Source organism: Lissotriton helveticus, chromosome 8 (genome assembly GCF_964261635.1).
Source record: "Lissotriton helveticus chromosome 8, aLisHel1.1, whole genome shotgun sequence".
NCBI classification, from domain to species: Eukaryota; Metazoa; Chordata; class Amphibia; order Caudata; family Salamandridae; genus Lissotriton; species Lissotriton helveticus.
In genome coordinates, this window is record NC_136069.1 from 994,127,120 (window position 1) to 994,149,807 (window position 22,688).

Here is a 22,688-nt window from a genome sequence, read left to right on the forward strand (position 1 = left end):
TCCTGCACAGGGAGATTCTGTGTGCCTTTGAATTCGTGTATGTGTTTTAGCTACCTTTGCAATTCAGCAGGTGGTAAAGATATTGACATCTCAGTATTTAACCCCTTGTGCGCGGCCGCGATTCTGCGCCTGTGCGGCACATTCCGATCGCGGGTGCAGTCATGATGACCGGGAGCCGTCATCAGCACACGAGCACTGTGCCATGATGGCTCCCGGCCGTCATCAGCATGGAAGGGGTTAAGCATGAAAAAAAACTGCCTTGTAGTATCACATAGTGTTCGCTCTTAACATAATTTCTATTTTAACTATTTCTAAAGGCACTTATAAATATTATTCAGTGGCAATTATTGATCCTCCTTTACATTACTGAAATTCACTTAGGGCAAGACTCACTGTTGCCTTGTAAGGACATATCCAGTGAGGTTTCAGGACATTCACAATGAATATTTATGAGAACAATTTACAGAAGTTTCACTTCAGATTTTTAGTTTGCTTGTTGTTCATGTTGAAAACCCAACTGAATGTCATTATTGTCCATATGAGCTACTTCTTATTCTTATGTGTGGTGTTCTCAGTATATTTGCATATGTTAGGTCACACGTTCTTTGGTGACATGCCAAATTGCCAGAATCATATTGGGGAAATATTTCTCCTAGATATGAGGGAAATAGTTTGAAACATTTAGCTTAAAAAGTACATTTTTCACTTTTATTCTAAAGGTTATATTTTGAAAACATATAAGGCTTTATGTTCACTTGTGGGTGCAGGTGGCCTAAAGGGTATGCTGAGCAGACGAAAACCTGCCTCTGGCACCCCATAGCAGCAGGCTGTCCACCTAATTAAGAAACCCACACCGTATTAGTGACAATTTTACTTTTGCCAAAAGTACATCCACTTCTCTGTCTGAAGATTATTTGGCAAATCTAAAATGCCATGTGGTTCCTGTGGCATGGCAGCTGCACAATATGTTTTGTTATTGCAGAAGCAACCCCCCAAAGTTAGGTATCATAGTGGCACTCTGATCCCTCACATTCAGACTAGCAGCTGACCTCAGCATCACCCAAGCACACTAAGCCGTAGGATTTGTGAATATTTCTTCCTCAACCTCTTAACGAGAGACTCTCAGAGAGACCGTGCCATATTAGTACAAACCTAGCTAGGAAGCAACGGAGTTCTGTACATTACATAGGGGTGTTGGTTATCTACAAGACAATGACAATGTACATCAAGGTGGGGTTCCGGGCCAGTCAGAAACTTGCTATACAAACATGGGTGGATTTCTTTGTCTCTGCTGGTAAGGCACTGAGGGCTGGGTGAGGAGCAGCAAAGTTAATGACTATGATGGGTTGTACAACTTGTTTTTGAAGGAGCACATTCTTGACACTTGTTTTCCAGAGCTGTGCCAACACCTGGTTGATAGCAAGCTTATTGATGCCGGGAAGCTTACTGATGAAGCAGACCTCTGGAATAGGACCAGAGTGTCCAGAAAGGTATCTGGGGGGACTCCCAAAAGGGTGGTCAGGGTTTCCACCAGAAGAAGGAGAAGGGAGAGAAAAATAAGGAGTTCTCTGTAGGCTCCAAAAACAGCTCACTGGGGAAACGGTCTGGTTCACATTCCCAGAATTCCCAAGTGCTAGGAGAACGGTGAATATGGACACTACAAGGGGAATGCCAAATGTCAAAGAGGAGCACAACCTCCCACTAGAGGAAAGATACCAGAGGTGGCTAATATAGTCCTGGGGGAGACGTTTGTCCCAGTTAATGGGGGGGGGGGGTTGAGGGTTACCCTACTGTCCCTGGGTGACAGTGAGATGGTTCCTAAGATCCATGTGCCCTCAAATACTACAAAGTATAGACAATGGGTCACCATCAATGGGCGAGGGGTTGAGGCTGTGAGGGATACAGTAGCTAGTATGACTATGATACAGAGTCAGCTGGTTTCCCCGGACCAGGTAATGTCCCATGCATTCCACCAGGTTGTGGTGGCTGACAACAGAGATGGTCACTATCATGTGGCACTTGTTCCATTTGTGTGGGGCAAGGGTCAAGTCTTCTGAAAGTTGCAGTGAGCCCTGCCATGCCTGTGTACTGTTTTTAGGTGATGACCTGGAGCACACTACTTGGAAGGAAGTGGGGTTCAGGGCTCATGTGGAGATGTTAGGGATACCTAACTGGATCTGTGCTACAATGCAGTCCATGGCTGCCTAGGATGGGAAACAAAATGGGCTGAAGCCAGCCTGGAACAATGGCCCAGCCCGCTGTTAAGAAGGGGAGAGTTAGAGGGCATGGGAAACCAGTCCCTGAATGTACCTTCAGTGATATAAGATAGATGCAGAGGCCACCCGGAGTCCACTGAGTAGGACGTTGCTTCCCATGGTGACTTGCCTGAGCTTGCTGGATGTCATGTGGAAGGAGGACTCAGCAGGGAGGAATTCTGTAGGGCACAATGGGAGTGTCCAACTCTTGTGGGCATGAGGAAACAGGCTGAAGCCCAAGCAGCAGGTGATGCCTCCGGTAGACAATACATTTACTGGGAGTACAACCTCTTGTATAGTGATCCTAAGGCTCCTGGGCATGGGACATCTTGGGCCCTGGTGCTCCCCAAATGCTACAGAGCCTTCCTACAGGAGCTGGCTCATAAACCTCTCCTGGCAGGAAACCTAGACCAAGACAAAACCTGTACCATGCTTGTCCCGCACTTCCATTGGCCTAGGATCAAGAATTTTTCAGATGCGTTCTGTAGGACTTGTGTGACCTGCCAGGCCTGCGGGAAGGCATGGCAGAGGCTTTAAGCCCCCCTTAATCCCCTGCCTGTTGTTAGCACCCCCTTTTAGAGGGTGGCCATCAGCAGTGTAGGGTGTATGGAACCCCATGCTGCATCAGGCAACAAGTTTATCCTGGTTCTGGTGGATCATGCCACTAAGTATCCAGAGGCAATCCCTCTGAAGACTAATACTGCAATGGCCCTGATGGGAATTTTTACCCGAGTGGGTTTCCACAAGGAAGATGTGTATGACAGGAGCACAAACTTCATGTTTGCTTATGTGCAGTCAGTGTGGAAGGAGTGTGGGGTAACATGCAGTTCTCTACCCCTTACCATCCACAAACCAATAGGCTTGTAGAGAGGTTCAACAATACCCTTAAAGGCATGATCAGAGGCCTACCTGAGGCCTTGAGGAAAAAGTGTAATATCCTCTTACCATGCCTGCTGTTTGCTTACCAAGAGGTAGCATAAGACGGGAATGGGTGTTAACACCTTTGAACTGTTGTATGCACACCCACTCAGAGGACCTCTGAGTCTGATGAAAGAAGGGTGGGAGTAAGCCCCTAAGGAAGGTACCCCAGGTTGTAGTCAGTTACATGCTGGCCTTCAGATGCGAAGTTATTGAAGAAAGCTTCCAGTAACCTTGAAGCCAGCCAGGAAGTCATTAAGGAGTGGTATGACACAAATTCTACCACTGTGGTGTTTCAACCTGGACAGAAAGTCAGGAGATTGAGCTGGTAGAGCCAAAGGCCCTCCAGGACTGCTGGAATGGACCATACGAGGTGAATGAAATAAAGGATGAGGCCACATACCTGATGAACTTCAACATCCTAGGCAACCAAGCGTGTAAATCACCTCAAACCACACTTTGAGAGGTCGGAGCTCATAATGCTGTTTTTGACTGATAAACAAGAGGAAGAGGAGAGTGAACTTCTCCCTGACCTCTTGGACTCCAAGGAGAAGGATGGGTCTGTGGAAGAAGTAATCCTTTCCACCACTCCAACTCCTGAACAACAGAGAGACTGCCACCAAGTGTTGGGACAATACCTTTCAATGTTCTCCCTTATCCCTTGGCCTGAGTTCAGGTATGGCTGAGTACATGAAGAAGTCCAGCAAAAACCTTGAGGTCAACCAGAAGCTTCAGCAAGCTTGGCATAACCAGAAGGCCGTGCTGACAATTTACCAACCAGGACAGAAAGTGTGGGTGTTAGAGCCTGTGGCCTCAGCAGCTCTCCAGGACAAATGGAGTGGCCCCCACATCATTCTTGAGAAAAAAGGTGAGGCCACCTATTTGGTTGACCTGGGTACTCCTAGAAGTCCCCACAGGGTACTTTCTGTGAACCGCCTAAAACCTTTTGTTGACAGGGCTGACATGATGGCCACTAATGGCCATGGATGAGGTACTCATGGTCTCTGATGAGGGAGAGGAGGACGAGAGTGACCATTTCCCTGATCTCTCTCAGGACCCTGTAGATGGGTAGGCTGATGGAGTATCCTTGGTAGGCAGCCTCACTGGCTAGCAGCAAGCTGATTGCAGGAAAGTCCTCAACCAGTTTGCTCACTTGTTTTCTCTGACTCCCAGTCAAAGAACCTGGCTTTCCCATGAAGTGGACACAGTCTGCCAGTGAAGAATAACATTTACAGACAGCCTGACCATGTAAGAGATTGCATCAGAACTGAGGTCCAAAAGATGCTAGAATTGGGAATCATTGAGCCTTCGGGTAGCCCTTGGGCTAGTCCAGTAGTCCTTGTACAAAAACCTCACACCCAAAATGGTAAAAGAAAGATGAGGTTTTGTGAAGGCTACAGAGGCATCATTGCAGTCACTAGGACTGATGCCGATCCAATTCCTAGGGCAGATGAGCTAATTGATACTCTGGCCTCAGCCAAGTATCTTAGTATGTTTGGCCTGACTGCTGGGTACTGGCAGATCAGACTCTCTGAGAATGCCACACCAAAAACAGCAAGTTCAACCCCTAGTGGGCATCATCAATGTATTGTGATGCCTTTTGGCTTGAAAAATGCACTTGCCACATTTCTGAGGTAGGTGAACAAAATTCTCACAGGTCTGGAAGCCTATAGTGCAGCATATCTAGATTATATTGCTGTCTTTGGTTCCAGCTGGGAGGATTACCTGGTCCACCTCAGAAATGTTCTGGAGGCACTGAAAAACACAGGTCTCACTATGAAGGCCACAAAGTGCCAGAAAGGGAAGAACAAGGTTGTGTACTTGGGTCACTTGAAAGGTGGTGGTTAAGTTCAACATTGGAGAACAAAATCCAGTCCATAATGTACTGGGTTGCTCCCACTACCCAGACTCAGGTCAGAGCTTTCTTGGGACTAACTGGGTACTACAGGAGGTGTGTTAACCTTATCGTTGCTTGAGTTTATCCCCTGCTGTGCTGGACAGCAATAAAAACGGGTGTGGTCATGACGAGCTCAGCTCGTCATAAGCACACGAGCACTGTGCTGCATGACGAGCTGAGCTCGTCATGAGCATGGAAGGGGTTAAGGGTTATGGGTCCATAGTGACTCTGCTTAATGATCTCACCTCCAAAAGGATGCCTAAGAAAGTTCAGTGGACAGTTTGTAGACCGGAAGCAGTCCATGTGCTCTGCTCCGATTCTGCGAAGTCCTGTTCACTCCAAAACCTTCATTGTCCAGACAGATGCTTCTGAGATAGGAGCAAGAGCTGTTTTATCACAACTTAATGCAGAGAGCCAGGACCGACCAGTAGCTTTCATAGCAGAAGGTTGACCCCCAGGAAGAAACGTTGGTCAGCTATTGAGAGGGAGGCCTTTGCTGTGGTCTGGGCCTTGAAACAGGTGAGGCCATACCTGTTTGTTACTCACTTCATTGTTCAGATAGACCATAAGCCCCTCTTATGGCTTAAACAGCTTGATTGCTGTGGCACAGCAGCTCTTATTTTACGGGACTTGAGTGTGGTATTTGACACAGTCTCACATTCCATTTTGGTTGATCGTCTTGAAGCCTCAGTGGCTGATCTCTTTTCTAGAACATCGCTCGTTCAAAGTCTTCTCACACACCACAAAATCTAATCCAGTAGCCTTAACATCAGGAGTGCCGCAGGGTTCAAATTTGAGCCCTTTGCTTTTCAAACGTTTTCAAAAGTCGGGACTGACCATTTTTTCCTATGCAGATGATACACAGGTCATCTTTTCTCTTTCTGCTGCTCAGCATCAGGACCCCTCCCTGCTCCAGCTCGGACTGAGTAATATCTCCCTGTGAATGTCCAGAAACACCTTAAAGCTGAATGGCTCTAAAACTGAGGTCCTCATTTTGGGAAAAATCCTGAACTCCGGGTAATCACCCATTGGCCTGACACTCTGAGACCTTTACCTGCTCCAGTCCCTAAAGTCAAGAATCTGGGCTTTACTATCGACAACAATCTTTCCCTTAGATCCCAGGTGTCTGGGGTCACCGCGACCGGCTTGGCGGTCCGCAAGTGGCTAAAAAAAAATCCTCTGGTTAATTCCTCCGGCTGACCAGAGAACAGTAATGCAGGCGTTGGTGATATCCAGACTCAATTATGACAACGTATTGTATTTGGGGGTCAATAAAGCCTCCATCCATCGTTTACAGCTTATACAAAATGTAGCTGTGCACCTTCTTTTTCAGCTACCTCTGCATGCCTCAGCCCCACCTTTGCTCCATCAACTCCATTGGCTCAAGGTGCACAAGAGTGTTGAGTTTAAGGCCTGATGATACATGTTCCAGGCCAAATATGGCTTGGCGCCCCCCTACATACAAAGTCTGGTTGAACCTTATGTGCCCATTCGACTGCCAAGATCAGCGAGCCTCTCTATGTTCTCTATTTCCAGAGTCCGTCTTACTCGTATGAGAGGCCACTCGTTCACCTGTCTCAGCCCCAAACTATGAAATTCTCTTCCTTTAGAACTTAAGTTGTGTCACTCGCTTTTAGTCTTTCGCAAGAAATTAAAGACCTTCCTTTACAAGCAAGTTTAATGCTTCTGCCCTTTTCTATCTGCAACCTGTGGCTTTAATTATGTCCTGCTCAGCGCTGGAAAACCCTGTTGGGTAGCTGCACGCTTTATAAATCTATAAATAAATAAAATGAGGAAGGCTGAAAATCCCAAACTTGTGGTGTGGTCCATTTCCCTACTGGTGATGGACTTTTCTGTGGAACATAGACCTGGGAGTAACCATGCCAACACAGATGCACTCTCCAGATATTTTCACTTAGAAAATGAAGACTCAACTAGGTAAGGTTAGTCTCATCGCCTTTCATTTTGGAGGGGGGTTGTGTAATAAAGTAGGATCTGCTTTCATGGTTACCCCCACTTTTTGCTGGTGTTATTCTGTTTTCTGACTAGTCTGATTGGAATCCTGCTATTCAGGACCCCAGTCACTGTGCTTCCCCCCTAAATTTGTTATGGTAAGTACTTTGATGCCTCCACAGTTGGCTACTGGTGTAGCCTATTATGTCCCTAGTATATGGTACTGAGGTACCCAGGGCATAGGTCCCGTGGGCTTCAGCATGTATTATGCCACTCATGATAGACCACTCAATCTGTGACTACAGGCCTGCCATTGCAGCCCTTGTAGGTTGGTGCAAGCACCACTTACAGCAGAAATACATTTCCCTATATCTGGGGTCACTACACAAAAAACTATAAGTCACCCCTAGGGCAGGCCCTTCAGTCCTTAGGGCAGAGTGCTTGGTTGGGAGTGTGAGGATGACCCTCCATGAGCAGAGTTACTCTACAAATACCGGAGTAGATTCTCCAGGTGTAAGTGTGGTCAGTCATTTAATACATATAGTGGACATGAAGTCAAATACGAGAAGTCCAACTATATATTGGCTGCACCAGAACCGATCATCTTTGGTCTCAAACATGTTGAAATCCTACCCCAACACCGATTCCAGCGTTGGATGTAGGATCCCATGTACTGTGGGGCTCCCCTAGGGTGCACCCCTGTATTCCCGGAACCAGACTTTTAGGATCCAAAAGCAAGTTAGTGCTTCTGCTGACCACAGACATGATTCTACCATCCTGCTGCTGAGTTGAGCTTGAGCAGGGTAAGGTAGAACAATAGATTTCCTGTCACAGGGAGGTGTGACCACCTCCCAGACAGGACTTAATGTATTGGACTAGGGTGGGGCGCTTGTCAGTGCCCCAGACAGCTTTGAATGGCACCTTTGCTGCCATCCTTACAAACTCCAGTTTAAGCCAGTTCAGAGAGCCATTGGCTCCCGCTCTGGTGCAAAACTGGACAAAGGACATGAGAGTATCCTCCCCTTTGTCCAGCCCCTCCTCTTGGAGGGATCCTTGAATTGTCACAAGCCTTTCCTCAGGGTACTTAAGAGCTTACCTGTAGGTGGCTCTTCAGATTTGTCGTGCGAAAAGATTCTAATCTGAAATCACTTAAACTTTGACCGTTTGGCCATCTTAGACTTCGCTAAACTTCGCCTGGAACTGAGACTGCATCAAGGAAGACTCCTGGTGCTCCTGGTCTCGTTGTACTTCCGGTATTCTGCGTCATCTGTGCCTGTGCTTCATCCAGGTTCTTCTCCAGGCCTGTGGGCATCAAAGACACCCTAAGTAATCTCCCTTGGAGTGAAGGACTTACTCCCCTGCATCTGCAGGCACCGCAACCAAGCTGACTGGTATACTGTTCCTGAAGTCCCACAGACTTTGAAAGGCTCAGCAACACCAATGGTGGTTCTGAAACTCCCTTGAGACCTGCTCTCTCTTCTCAGCAGGTTTGAGGCCGATATCCCTCATCGGAACCGCTGAAACAAAACCCCTGTGCAACGCATCGACTTGCCTTTGCGAAGGCTTGTTGACTCTGTTCTCCAGAGATCTTCAGGCTACAAGAAGCTCCAGCCTCCAGCATATCTTCATGCCAAGATTTTCATGCTCACCACAGCCTCTGCACTGTGGGCCAGGATCTCTGGTGAGCTGCTCGAGGTCCTCTTGTGACTCCAGTGCCTTAGGCCTGTGGGTCCTCTTGAGGATCTTTTTTGGCTTCTGTGAGCTCCCCTGCTTGCTCTGGCCTGCTCCTACTCTCCTGTATTTGATGAGTCCCCAGGACCTTGCTGGTCTCAATGCTGCACCTTCTTCATTTACCACGTCTGTTGCTGCTTCCAAGACTTGTTGGTGCTCCCGCCGGACACCTACCCTCTGGTTCTTGACTACCGACATGGAGCAGCTTGTGAACTGCGCCTGGTCTTCTACAGCATCGCCTGGTCTGCACAGCTGCAGCGACAAGGTCAATATCATCACTTCTGCATCTTCCGTCATCGGTGGTTATTGGTCTTCCGTACCTCCTGGTCACCTCTGAAGGGCATAGACTCTGTCCCCTCTGCTTGCAGGTACTCCTCTTCAGGAATCCACCCTTGGATTCCATGGACTCTTTCACCTACTTCACCAGCGGCATCTTTACTGAAGTCCTCCATTGCATTCTACGGCGGTTTCCTACGTCACTTCACACCTATGCACCCGGCTTCCCTGGTGTAGGTATCCTGGTTCCTGGGGTAACCACAGGTGTGGTGACTCACCAAATTACTATCTTCCACAGGGTTACTTCAGGGTCCACTGGAAAGGGTCCATCTTCTTAAAAACTGCAACCGTGACTTTCCCATTGACTTGCATTGAGTACGCAGCTGTGTAATACTCCTTTTGGACTAAGCCTAAAGGCTGTTCTCCACAGCTACCACTTAGAGAGTTTTCTATGGTTGCCCAAGACTACTATTATCACCATAAGGGTTGGCTGGATTAGTGCAGGGTGCTTCACTTTAATAAGTGTGCACCATTGACTAAGCCAGCCTCCTAAATCCCTAATATACCTTCTTGTGGACCCTGGTACTCACACAGCGGTCCGCCTCCATACCAAGCTTTCTGCGGTCAGTTAGTTTACTATCTGTAAAGTGCTGGCACAGCTCTGCAAAACATAGACTAGACAAGTACTTCCACACAATCAAATTGTACAGCCCCTGAAAATCTGTCACATTTCTGCCCTTTACCCAACCATCCAGTGACCTGCAAAAAGAAGACACACATTCTGACCATGTCTGGAAATGAGTTTTCGTACTGGTTTTAAACTGATCCCTGCACTTTTCAAGGGTATTCAGACAGAATATCGAGTTGGAAATGTCAACTTACACAAATATCGAGTTGGAAATATCGTGATACAGAAATATTGACAGCAAGAATATTGTGGTCAAGAATATCGAATTTAAGGTAAGAAATATCGTTTTCAAAAGTATAGAAGTCTTTAATATCGTTTACAAAAACATATGGGCTAATGCATCAACAGAAGTAATTGTGATTCCTAAATAGCAAATTTTAAGGAATCACTATTTAGGAATCGCAATTCCTTATGCATGTAGGAATCGCAAAATAAATTGCAATTCCTACACATTACCTGATAACGATTCTCAAATTGGGAATGCATTCGCAAATTGCGATTACCAAATTGTTAATCGCAAATTGTAAATGCAATTGCAAGGGGGTCAGGGGTCCTTAGGGCCCCCCTGATGAACCCCCCCAAAAGGTAAGTATGCACATGTGGTGCACACACATGCCCTAAGGGCATGTGTGTGCGCCACATGTCACTTTGAAAAAGGCACTTTTGTGCATTTTTCAAAGATTTTGTAAATTACCATCAACTTAAAGTTGATGGTAATTAGCGCTTCCTAAATGCAAAGCCACATTTAGGAAAGGCTTGATGCATCTCAAATAGGGAATCACAATTTGCGATTCCCTAAATGCATTTGCAATTTAGGTAATCACAATAAATTGCAATTACCTATATTGCGAATGCAAAAAGGAACATGCATCAGAAAAGGCCTTTTTCCAGTTGCAAATGGGCCAATTCTGCGAATCGCCCCGTTTGCGGACGGAAAAAAGCTTGATGCATGTGGCCCTTTGTTGTTTAAAATATCGATTTTTTAATTAGAGTTATGTATTTTAGTTTATATTTTAAGAGTATGTGATGTCTGTTTTTTGGTGTAAGTATTGTTTATGTTTTTTAATATATATATTTGTTTCTAAACATACTTTATTGGTTTTATGCATTGTCGCGCCACGCGTAAGCATTGTTACATTTGGTACATAGGCATTGCATTATAAATTCGATGAATTTGGCTGCATATGTCGTGGAGTTGCCCACGCCTTCAAGGGTTCTGGTCCGAGCTTGCACAAATTATAGGAGATATCACTGGAATCCCCAACTGGGACACAGTGGAGCACTGTATTCTAGGGCTATACCGCCGCCCTAAGTCTCAGAAAGTGCAGCTCCGATTCTCTCACTTGGCCCTACTTATACTGAAGCGCTCTATCACAATGAGGTGGAAATTGGCTCTTCCCCCAACAGCATTTACCTGGCATGGGGAGACATCCCGCTGGGTTGGAGCAGAAAGCGTAGTCATTAGAAGGGAGGAATACCGCGGGTTACAAAAAAACACCGATCGCCATTAAATGGGATCTGGTGATGGAGGGATTCAAGGCCATCAATCCCCCATACCAGACCGTACATATATTTGTTAAATTTTTAGTAATTACCAATTTTATTTTATTTTTATTTTGCATTATTTAGTTCTGTAACGGGTTGTTGGCTTATAGGGAAATAGGGTGGGTAGTAATTTAATTATTATAAATGAATTATTATTTTTTATGTATTATTATTTATTAAGTTGAGATTTTATAGTGTCAATTGTGGGAAGTAAATTATTTGTAACTAATTATTGGTTGTTAATTAATATTAATTAATTGGTAATTCATTATGGAAAGTATGTAAAAAAACATAGGCGCAGGTTGTGGGGTTTATTGGGGTAAAGGGTGGGAAGTAATTTACTTGTAATGAATTATTAATTCATTATTAATTAATATTAATTAATTAATTGGTAATTAATTATGGAAATGGTTAAAAAATTAGGCACAGGTTGTGGGGTTTACAGGGGTAACGGGTGGAAAGTAATTTATTTGAAATTCATTATAATTCATTATTTAATTAATAATAATTAATTAATTTGAAAATATGATAATTGTGTTATTTCTTTAGGTGCAGGTTGTAGGGTTTATGGGGTAAAGGGTGGGAAGTAATTTATGTTTGAATAATTAATAATGAGTTGTTAATTTATATTAATTAACTGATTGGAAATTAATTATGGAAATTGTATTATTACTTTCAGGTGCTGGTTGTGGGGTTTATGGAGTTAAAGGGTGGGAAGTAATTTGGGATTCATTAATTAATATTTAGCAGTTAATTGATATTAATTAATTGAAAATTGTATATGGAAATTGTGTAATTAATTTTGAATGTGGGGGTTATGGTGTTTATAGGGGTAAAGGGTGGGAATTAGTTTATGTGTAATTAATTATTATTAGTTGATCATTATAATAATTAATTGATATTTAATTAGGGTAATTGTTTATATTTTTGGGTGTGTGGGTTTTTCTTTTATAGGGGTAAAGGGCGGGGAGTAAATTAATTTTACTTTATAATTAGTTGTTAAATACTATTAGTTTTTTAATTGTGAATCCATTCTAATTGTTTCTAGACAATGGGTTGTGCACCGCTCCTTGATTTTTATAGTTCGTTTTGAACTGTGCTCTGGGGTATCACCCCCCTCCTAGGGGTGTACACGATAAATCCACTAGTAGCACACCTATTACATCATAGGTGTGTCACCCTAGGCACGAGTATGGTGTGCTGGAACTGCCAGCTCTGTTAAATCATATAGTTCATCCAGTAGTTCGATTATTCAAAGTTCTTTCATTCTTATATCCACATGTTAATTCACATTTAATTCTTATTTGCTCATATTAGGCGTTAATATACATCATTCCTCATTCCAATGCATTTCGGTGCATACAGCACCTTCATCAGGGATCGCCTTAATCCCAGCTCATAGAAACTGAAGTCTGCTACGCGAAGCCCCTCCGCTCCGCTTACTTCAACGATGTTTGTTCTAATTGTGCAATTAATGTTATTACAGTTTAATTTTAGCTGTGGGTTGTGGAGATTATAGGAGTAAAGTGTGGGAAATTCCTACATTTTATGAGTTTTAATTTCATTTTTAATTAGTAATATTTCTTTAATTGGTAATTAATTATGTTAATTATGGAGGTACATTTGTTTTAAAATTTAGATGTGGGTTGTGAATTGTGTGGTGTTATAGGGTAAGTAATAAAAAAAGTAAATTTATGTAAAAATTCATGTTTTTGTTTCTAAATAAGCGGTGGTCCCGCTTTGTGAGCAAAGTCCCACCATCATTTAAGCTGCCGACGCTCCCGGAGGAGCTCTACATCCCCTGCCTGACAATCGCCGAGGAGGGCTCATCCTGCACGCCGCACGGGACCCATTGTCCAGGAGCCCGTGCGTGATCTCACCTGTGCGGGGGCACGCCACCCGCCCACCGGCGCTTCAAAACTCCACGCTAGACCCGCTGGCGCGGGTCCCGCTTCGTGAGCAAAGTCTCACCATCATTTAAGCTGCCGACGCTCCCGGAGTAGCTCTACATCCCCTGCCTGACAATCGCCGATGAGGGCTCATCCTGCATGCCGCACGGGACTTCATTGTCCAGGAGCCCGTGCGTGATCTCACCTGTGTGGAGGCATGCCACCTGCCTACCGGCATTCTACATCAGCAGCGGGTTTCCGCAGCGCGGGACGTGCTGGACAAAGCCCGGACAAAGGGCGGGCCGTCTGTGGCCGTCCGGGGCAGTACGAGGCAGGGCTGGGCCATATCCATAACATCTGCTATTTTAGATCTTCGACTGGCCTTGCACCATACCTGAGGACTGAGGGTACTCCAGACGAGGTCAGGGCTAAGTATCCAGACTTTACTACACTGGATTGACTGTAGTTATCATCAACAGCTGTACTGTATTAATCAAAGTCGCTTATATATTGGTGTTATGGGGAAACGCAAAACTATGGAAGGGGGTCGGGGATGGCAAACCCCCCAAACAACGAAAGGGAAAGAAACCCAGAAAAGTGGCTAGACACACAGCTGTAAATTGTGTAATGGAACAAATCAATGATCTTTTTGATGACTGTAGGGAATCCTTGTGGCTGATCAAGGCCATAGTAGCGGGGAGGCTACGAGAGACAAGGGGGGTGACATACTAAGATTGCCAGAGGATACTACTGATCTCCCTACAATTCCAGCAATGTTTCGGGCAAAAAGAAAATGTAGGATTGGTAACAATAAAGATAACGGGGATTGTTCAATTATATCGAGTGAGGCTAACTGTTACGCGGGTCAGGACGCACCCATTAATGCCATTTGTGATAACTTGCCACCTGCTGCTGTTCCATCGATACCTTGTCGCAATAGGTATACAGTCCTGGCTGATATTCATAATGAGCTCCCTGCCCCTCAAATGTTGCTAGGCGCAGGAGCTGAAGGGGTACGTACTCAGTTTGGACGTTGCGCCCAATGCCAACATCAGTAGGGGCAAAGTAGTCTCTGAAGAAGTTAATACCTTAACAAATCTTGTTATTCTTCTTCGTGGTGAAATAGATTCACTAAAGTCATTAATAATAAATTTAACTACTCTAGTCAGGGGCGAGCACGAGGAAGGAAGAAAAATTCCATCAAATGTGGCAATAAATTCACAAGATTCCTTCCCCTTAAAATGCAAGGTACATCAAATCCCTGTAAGGGACAAGCGTAGCGATTTAACAATGCCGCATGCTGCTGACCCTAGTAAGATTGGTCGTTCTACTCTGAAAAGGACCATAGAAGGGCCAATATCACATAGCTCTACAGTAATAGGGAATGCCTCTGAAACTTGTCAGAAGTCTGGTTCCATGCCAGGAGGATCAAAAACAATTCCCAGAGCATTAGAGAAGGTGAAAGTACCAGGTATTAGTACCCTGGGGAAAAAGGGACTAGTTTTGTTAATAACGATTATTCCCATAACAAAATATACATGACTAATGTTCCTAAACTGGCAAATGTTAATATAGAGTATCCAGACTCCCTAATAAATAAAGCCATCCACTGGCTGCGGCAGGTTAGAGGCTGCCGCTCAGTGATTAGGGAAGACATTCTGGAGGCGAAAAGGATTAGCCCCCCAAACTATAAATATGACTCCATAGAGTTAACCCTGAAATCAGCATCTCTTGCTGAAAATCTCTTTGCCTTAGAATTCAGAACTAGCGCCCCAGCGCAATCTCTGATCTAGCTAAGAAAATCGTGCCCTTAGTCTCAGGAGCAAACCCTTCATGCTAAGGGTAGAGCATGTGAGAGAAGTTGTTCCGGATTGGACAGTAATGATTGACATTCAATAGATTCATCTACAGGAAATGAGGGCTACTGGATGGTCATGAATGGTGAGGAAACCACGGGGGTACTAGAGACAGCTCGTGGGATAGTGTTGGGTGTTGACTATCCTCCCAATTTTAACTCAAAGTTAGGTCTGAACTGTGGGGAGATTTCCTTAACCGACCCGAATTCAGGCTTTTCATGTCAAGCTGATCAGGGACCGCTCACTACCCCCACTGTGGCTATTTCTAATAGAATAATCAAGGGTACTGGGGCTGGCGTGGGCAAGCTAGTCTCATGGAATATAGCCGGGTTACGTTCCAGACAGGAATTCCAGGATTGGATAAGTTTTGTAAACATCTTTGATGTGTGCATTTTTCAGGAGACGTGGCTGTGCGAACCTTCTTTTGCCGAGGGTTACTTGAACTACTATATTCCAGCATCAAAGGGTCTTAAGGGGCGACCCATGGGTGGCCTTACCATTTGGGTTCGGCAAAGCTTATCACTTACTGTCAAAGTGGTCGACACCAGAAGCAAAGATATTCAACTTATGAGAGTCGACCTGGGCTCTTCGGGTTGGCTCGATATCTATAATGTTTATGCCAGGGGTAACAGGAGTGGGAGGTCAGAAGTTTGTGCGGCTTTGGGCTCCCTCCTTGAAACACATTCTCTGGATAACAATGTTGTGATAGCGGGTGATCTAAACCGAACCTTTGAACCTTTGGCCATTTATGATGATTTTGCTGGAGACGAGGAGGACAGGCAATGGGGTGTTCCCAAATTACATTTGAAACCTGTTACTCGTTGGACCGAGGATGTCATCTCTTTAAACGCAATATGCTATGAAAGTAGTCTAAGGGCATTAAATGGGAGGACCAAGAGTGATAAGGCAGGGGCAAATACCTTTGACAATGGGCGTCATAAGAGCAGAATCCATTATGTCCTATGCAGTTTGAAGTTCTGGAGACAAGTGGTTGATATGGAGGTAAAATCAAAAATTGAAATCGACCACAATCCGCTGTGTGTTGAACACAAATGGTGGACTTCAAACAGCATGGTCCTGACACTTGAGGTGGATAACGCCCCTTTGACTGTCCCTACTAATGATATGCGCCGGTTAAAATGGGTATATGTTAAGGCTAACCAGCAGGTCATATACAGTATTAACACTGAGGTTGATGAAGCAGTAATAGCTCTTGAGCAAGCGAATCCACCTGACCCAGATAGTGACAAAGTAACTCAAATCCACGAAAACCTCTTCTCATGCATCAGGGATCACTTCCTGAAACCGGCAAAGAGAGGAAGTGTGACAACCCTTAAGCCGGCTAAGTGGTACAACACTGAGTGCAGGAACGCCAGATTAGCCTTAGGTGCAGCGATTAAGGGGAGGCAATTGGCGACTATTCCCCTCGCCAGAATAGAATACAAGAAAAGTATAGCAAATGCTAAGAAATTGTGGGACGAGCTCCACTGGCAAGAGTTAAAGGAGGCTAGTGATAAAAAAGACTCTAGGCTATTCTACTATTTGAGCCTCCCAATAACAACGTATCCCAGGAGGACTGGGTCAATTATTTTAAGCCCCAGTACCTCGACACACAGCCTGATAACCTGATGGTCGGCTATAGGCCTGCCTATTACAAAGATAACTAATTTAGTAGCAGTGAAGTTATGATGGCTCTGAGTTCAGTGTCTAGTGGTAGAGCTCCGGGACTAGATGGGGTGCCGCGGGTCTCTTTATCAATGTGAGGAAAATTGAATTTTGCCTTATCATGTGTGCCTACGTGTTCCCCATTATATGTTATATGTGCATGATCAATATGCATATGTTCCCCCTATGCCCGAATAAAGACGCAATTATAGTTGTGTCCAACGTTAGTATGCCAGTTATCTAGTCCCCCTGAAAGCAACGAGTATTAGGCTTATGTTGCCAACGTTTTACATTGTGCACGTTAATTCATCGAGTTGTCCCCGTTTTCTAGGCCTCATGAGGGCCCGAACACCAGATTCAAGCTCCAGTCTCCTGAACCACTCCGAGGAGCGATGCAGCCCCCACCTGCATCCCTGACCCTTCACTTACTTCCTGCCGCGCAGCGCGGTGCCCGGCCTGGCTCTGTCTGCCTGCCTGCCAAGAATATGTTATGCCTACAGTTATCAGTTCAGCTCTCCGTCTTCTCATTCCTAAGCTAACGAACCGCATAAACATCCTCAGCTATAGTCTAGTCTTTCTGTCTCCATGCAAGTGAATTACTGTATTAATATCCATAGAAGATTCATAGCACACGCAATACATGAAGAATATATGCATGCACCAGTCTTAGTGTCAAGTAGCCTCTGCTCTGATGACATTTAGATTCTATCAACATGTTCTCCAAACACGAGATATCAGATATGCTATAGGTACATGTCGTCTTGACCTCCCAGACTTTAGTCTCCTCTTCTAGTGTAGAAGTCAGAGCCCCCAGTTCTCCCCAGATACACGTCATGGTCCGTTTGCGCGCACCACTAGGTTAAAGGTTCCAGCTGCCCAGGTAGCCCCCTCCATGTATCCACCCATTCATGACACTTCTGTGACGTTCTCATCACATGTCTTCGTGCACGCCCTGTGCACGCCTTCTATTCACGCCCATGTGTTCTTATCTTACGTTTGTCACTTGTTACGCCTACTGTATTCAATGCAATTATAATGTTTTACTATATATACCATGTACTGTTAATAGGACGTTGCAGCTGCCATTCCATTTCATGCCAGGCTATTCCGATCCTGTCCCTTCCCTTATGCCTGATTAAAGCCTGTTCAACTCAGATACCCCGGATCCTGCCTCTTATTTATTGAGCTATCTGTTTTATTTAATGCATAGAAAAATAGTCCCGGTAATTAATTATTTATTTACCACATAATGGCGCCCGAATAGGAACCAGCCCTTTCCCCACGCGCCGGAGATGTAACGCAGGCCCCCTGACCCTTCTACAGCCGTGACGGAACTCTACCGTGCACGTGCAGATATTTCTGCTTCAAGTATCCCTCAGGCCCACGGAGGAGACGGAGACTGCGGTCCGGCATCCAGAAGAGGCGGTGAGGAATGCGGTTCGTCCCAACCAGAGCCCAAGCCGAGAGAGCAAGGTCCGAGGTATCCAGAGGCCCACCTGTAACCGAAGCCCGAAGCTCGAAGCGCATGCGTAGCAGCAACCAGACGTCGTAGCAGTCCAGTCCAGTCCAGTCCGAGGCCTTCAGTTTCTGCTTCCCGGTGAGTACCGTTGCGGGGGAAGTATCTAGACAGGTTCATTAGTTTGTCCCTGGTCCGATGGGTTTGGGTACACAGATCCAGTCCGAAGTATTCACCTAGGTGGATACGGTATGACGTGTCTCTTTATGAGACCGGTATGTTCTGTACTGTTTTAGCAGTGCATCCAGTATTTCTATTAAGTCTGTTCTCGAGAAATTCAAGTATTATGTTTTCAATGTATCAGGTAGAATTTTGTTCGAACTGTTATTAATGTATATTTATGTCGTTGTATGAGTGATATGTTTGCCATTTCATTTCTGTGTTTATTGTGTTTAAGTCCAAGTACAAGTTCAAGATGCCTCTGTTTTCTAGGTTACGTCAGATAAAGACTAGAAAAGGGTTACTCGAAGAATCGGTTCCTGTCCCTCCTAGGGACAGTCCTGGTCATTTTATGTATCACAAGCATGGCTTAGATGCCATATTATATCTAGACTTATGGGTGGAATATACAAAGAATCTTGAAGAGAAATATAGATGGCCTGTATCAGGTACATGGGATGCCGAGTGCATCATGCGAGTAGAAGAAGCATTATGGAAAAAGAAAGCCCGACAGTCCCAGAAAGATGCCATAGAATTATGGCGTAAAGAATCGCATAGGAGATCCGAGAAAGAATTCAGAGAAGCAGAATTAAGTAGGGAATCCTCAGAAAAAGCCCAAGAAAGGGAACTTCTAGAAGAAGGTGAACGAGTTAGAGCAGAACAGTCAGACAGACAGAGAAATGCCCTTATTAAAGGTATGTATCCTCTTCTTGCCGAGGGCTTGCCAAAGGCAACCCCGGAAGCACCCTGTAAATTACCGCCACCCTTGGTCCCGACTAAGCTACGTCATAAACCGACTGCAGCTGAAATTTTCCTTTCGTCCTATTTGGACGATACAGTCCCAGAATATGCAAATCCTATTCCGCCTGCTCAACCTCAGCACCCTGTTAATAATGTGATTCCTGTTCCTCCAGCCACTGGTCCCGGGAACCCTGTCCATGTGCCAGTACCCCCGGACGAGTCCACGTCACGTGTTTTGCCAGTCACTTTACCAGCACATTCAGTATTAATGGACGATTCTAGTTCAGGAGGAGCGGGGGGAGGTGCTCCTACCACCCCGCCTCAAGTAAAACGACTGACGCTGAGAGACGCAGCGTTACAGCGCACGCCAAAAGTGACTACATACGCAGACCTCAAGCGACACCTTACTGACTGCATATATGATTCAGTACCAGGTGAAGATCACATGATATTGTATTCAGTACGTTTAAGACGAGTTGCCAACTTTTTGGCCACCCTGCCCGATATGAAGGAACATCTAGACAGAATATATCATTTTATCCGTACAGGGGAGAATTCCGAAAGTATTCACGAAGCTATGGCACACAGAAAGGTCGAGATTCAAAGTATGATTCTGCAATTTATGATTAACTGTTTAATAAGAGAACAGGATTATCCTGATAAAGACAAAGACGAGATGAAAGCCCTGACGAGGTGGAGTGACAATATAGCCGAGGGAAAACATAAGACACAAGGTAGTATAGAAAGTATGTACAGGAAAATTTGTAAAGAAATTATAAGTATACACCAGAAGGAGAAAGCAATGAGAGCAACCGAGAAAGAGAATGACTCTTCAAGTGAAGAGGTAGACAGCGAGAATCCCGACAGAATAGCGTATGTAGGTAGAACTAGATTTTCCGACCGACATTCACGCCTAGATTACAAGAAAGTTTTTCCTCCTCCCGTACCAGAACAGTGTTCTCTGGAACAAGTATTCCAGGCTACAGATACAATTCTGAAATTACGAATAGGTTATAGTGAGCTTAGTACCATGCATGAACAAGAACTAGCCCGATCGGCAGTCCGATGGACTAGTGATTCTACCACGTTTTCAGATGAAATAGTGGCCCAAACGTTTCTGAAGCTGCCCCCAGCCGAGCAGCGTCTGGTGGGTATGTATATGATCCAGCACCTCATCACACTGTATGAGGATCAGCATTCTGATCCAGGTCCCTTGTATGATGTCCTGAACGAGTTACTCCTAAACAGATGGAAGGGTCTAGGTACTGATTTAATTAGTGTCATTTTAGAGCAACGTCACAAATACAGAACGTTCCTGAATCCGCATTTTGTTCCTGTTCCACCCCCAGTAAGAAAATCATTCTACATAGACAGACAGAATCCGTTACGAGAAGTACATCCAGTTAAAGGAGCGGGGGTGATCTAGAACGAGTATTTGTTTACACCCCTATCACGAAAATAGAACTCTTAGAAATGAAAAAGTTAATACCCTGTCACGATAAAGATCCAGCAGGGTTCCACCGTGAATTAAAAGACATGCTCCGTATGGGAGAATACACGTATCCTGATATCATTAAAATGTTAAAGGTCCTGTTGCCTGCGGGCATATATGAAAAACTTAAAGAAAAAGAATGGGAGGTGGGAGAGAAAAAGATAGATTGGACCGCATTAGAGACTGAAGATAACACACGAGTTCCAGGTACTGGTCTTGGGGAAAAAGCTAAAGCATTGCCCGAGTTGCTAATACAAGTCTTGCCAAGATTACTAGCCACGAAAAAGGAAGACTGGGATGCTATCTCAGCCTGTAAACAGAAACAAGATGAAGACACTAGTGATTTTTATTCTAGATTTGAGAAATGTTTCATTATTAATAGCGGCCTGAAAACAAGTAGTGAGTCGTATCCACATCTTTTTGTTACCAAACTAGTTGAGAATTCTTTACCACAAGTTAAAAATCGAGTACTGAAAGTCGAGAGTACCTGGCAAGCTAATACTCCGTCACAAATGCTCAAGATGCTCCAGTACCACCAGAACAGAATCAGGGAGGAGCAGGAACACGAAAGGAGACGTATGAAAGACACAAAAATGAAAGTACTAGTTGCACAGTCTGTTCCACAAGACAGTCAGTAGAGGGGTACGAATCAAACTAGTCATTCTGCAGCTCCCGTTAAAGGGACATGCAATTATTGTAAACAGCCAGGTCATTATATAAACGAATGTGCAGTTCTGAAACACAACATAGCTACTGGTAAGACGAAAGAGAGACCACGTCCTCCTAGACAAGAACCTGTTCCGCAGAATCCGCAATCACCGCAGAATGCACAACAGACAGTTACAGTACTGCAGCCTATAGCTGCCACACAACACGTTACACAACAGATGTACCAGTATGCACAGTCAGATTATCCAGAATATCAGCAGTATTCATGAAACAGCCTAGAGAGGGAGGTTGGCTTGCCTCTCATCGAGATTCCTGTAGATCAAGAGGGTCCCTATGTACACAGTCAGGTATTGGGGAAAGACAGAAAGTTTCTGATTGATACAGGGGCAAGTAGGACTACCATCAGTCATGACGAGGTTCCAGGGGCTCCACTCTCAGGCTCAAGAAATGTTTCCCTTGGATTTTCAGGAAAGCCTATTGTTAATGAAATATCGAAACCAGTTTCCCTAGACGTTGGTCCATTGTCCCGAACTACTGACTTGTTACTTACGAAATCTTGTCCAGAAAATGTATTAGGTATTAAGACACTGAAAGAGTTAGGAGCAGTAATTTGTTGCTCCCGAGAAGGAGTGAGATTGTTTTTACGAGATTTTAAAGGTCATTATGTATTACGTGATTTTGATCCAAGATTAGTGAATGTACCTCAGCATTTATGGGCGCAAGGTCCAACTGATGTAGGTTGTATGCACATTACACCCTATCGTGTCACTCTGAAGCAAGGTGTTGTATTACCACGAATCCGACAGTACAAATTGCCACCTGAGGCTGTAGCAGCCTTATCCAAAATTATTGACGAGCTCATTGCTCAAGGAGTAGTTGTAGAAACTGACTCCAATGTATGTAATTCTCCTATCATTCCGATTCTTAAACGTACTGATCCAAATGCACCTCCAGTTTATCGATTAGTGATTGACCTTCGAGAACTTAATAAATGTATCATACCCCAGTACCCGGTGGTTCCAGATATTTCTTCCCTATTGACTGCCATTGATTCCGAAGCTACGTTCTTAACTGTTATTGATCTCAAGAACGCATTCTTTAGTGTCCCCATTCATCCAGACAGCCAGTTTCTTTTCGGATTCTGTTTAAATGGAAGAAGCTATAAATTCACACGAGCTCCTCAAGGTTTCACAGAAAGTCCTAGTATTTACAGTCAAGCACTTAAAAGACAACTAGACAATATTCACATGCCAACTGACACTGCCCTGCTCCAGTATGTCGATGATCTATTGATCACAGCCCGTTCTGAACGTGACTGCGAACGTGCGTCACTTACAGTCTTGTATTTCCTGGCCGAGATGGGGCACAAGGTGTCCCCTTCGAAACTGCAATTCTGTGTCCAGCAAGTGGTCTACCTTGGACACTTACTGTCCAAGAG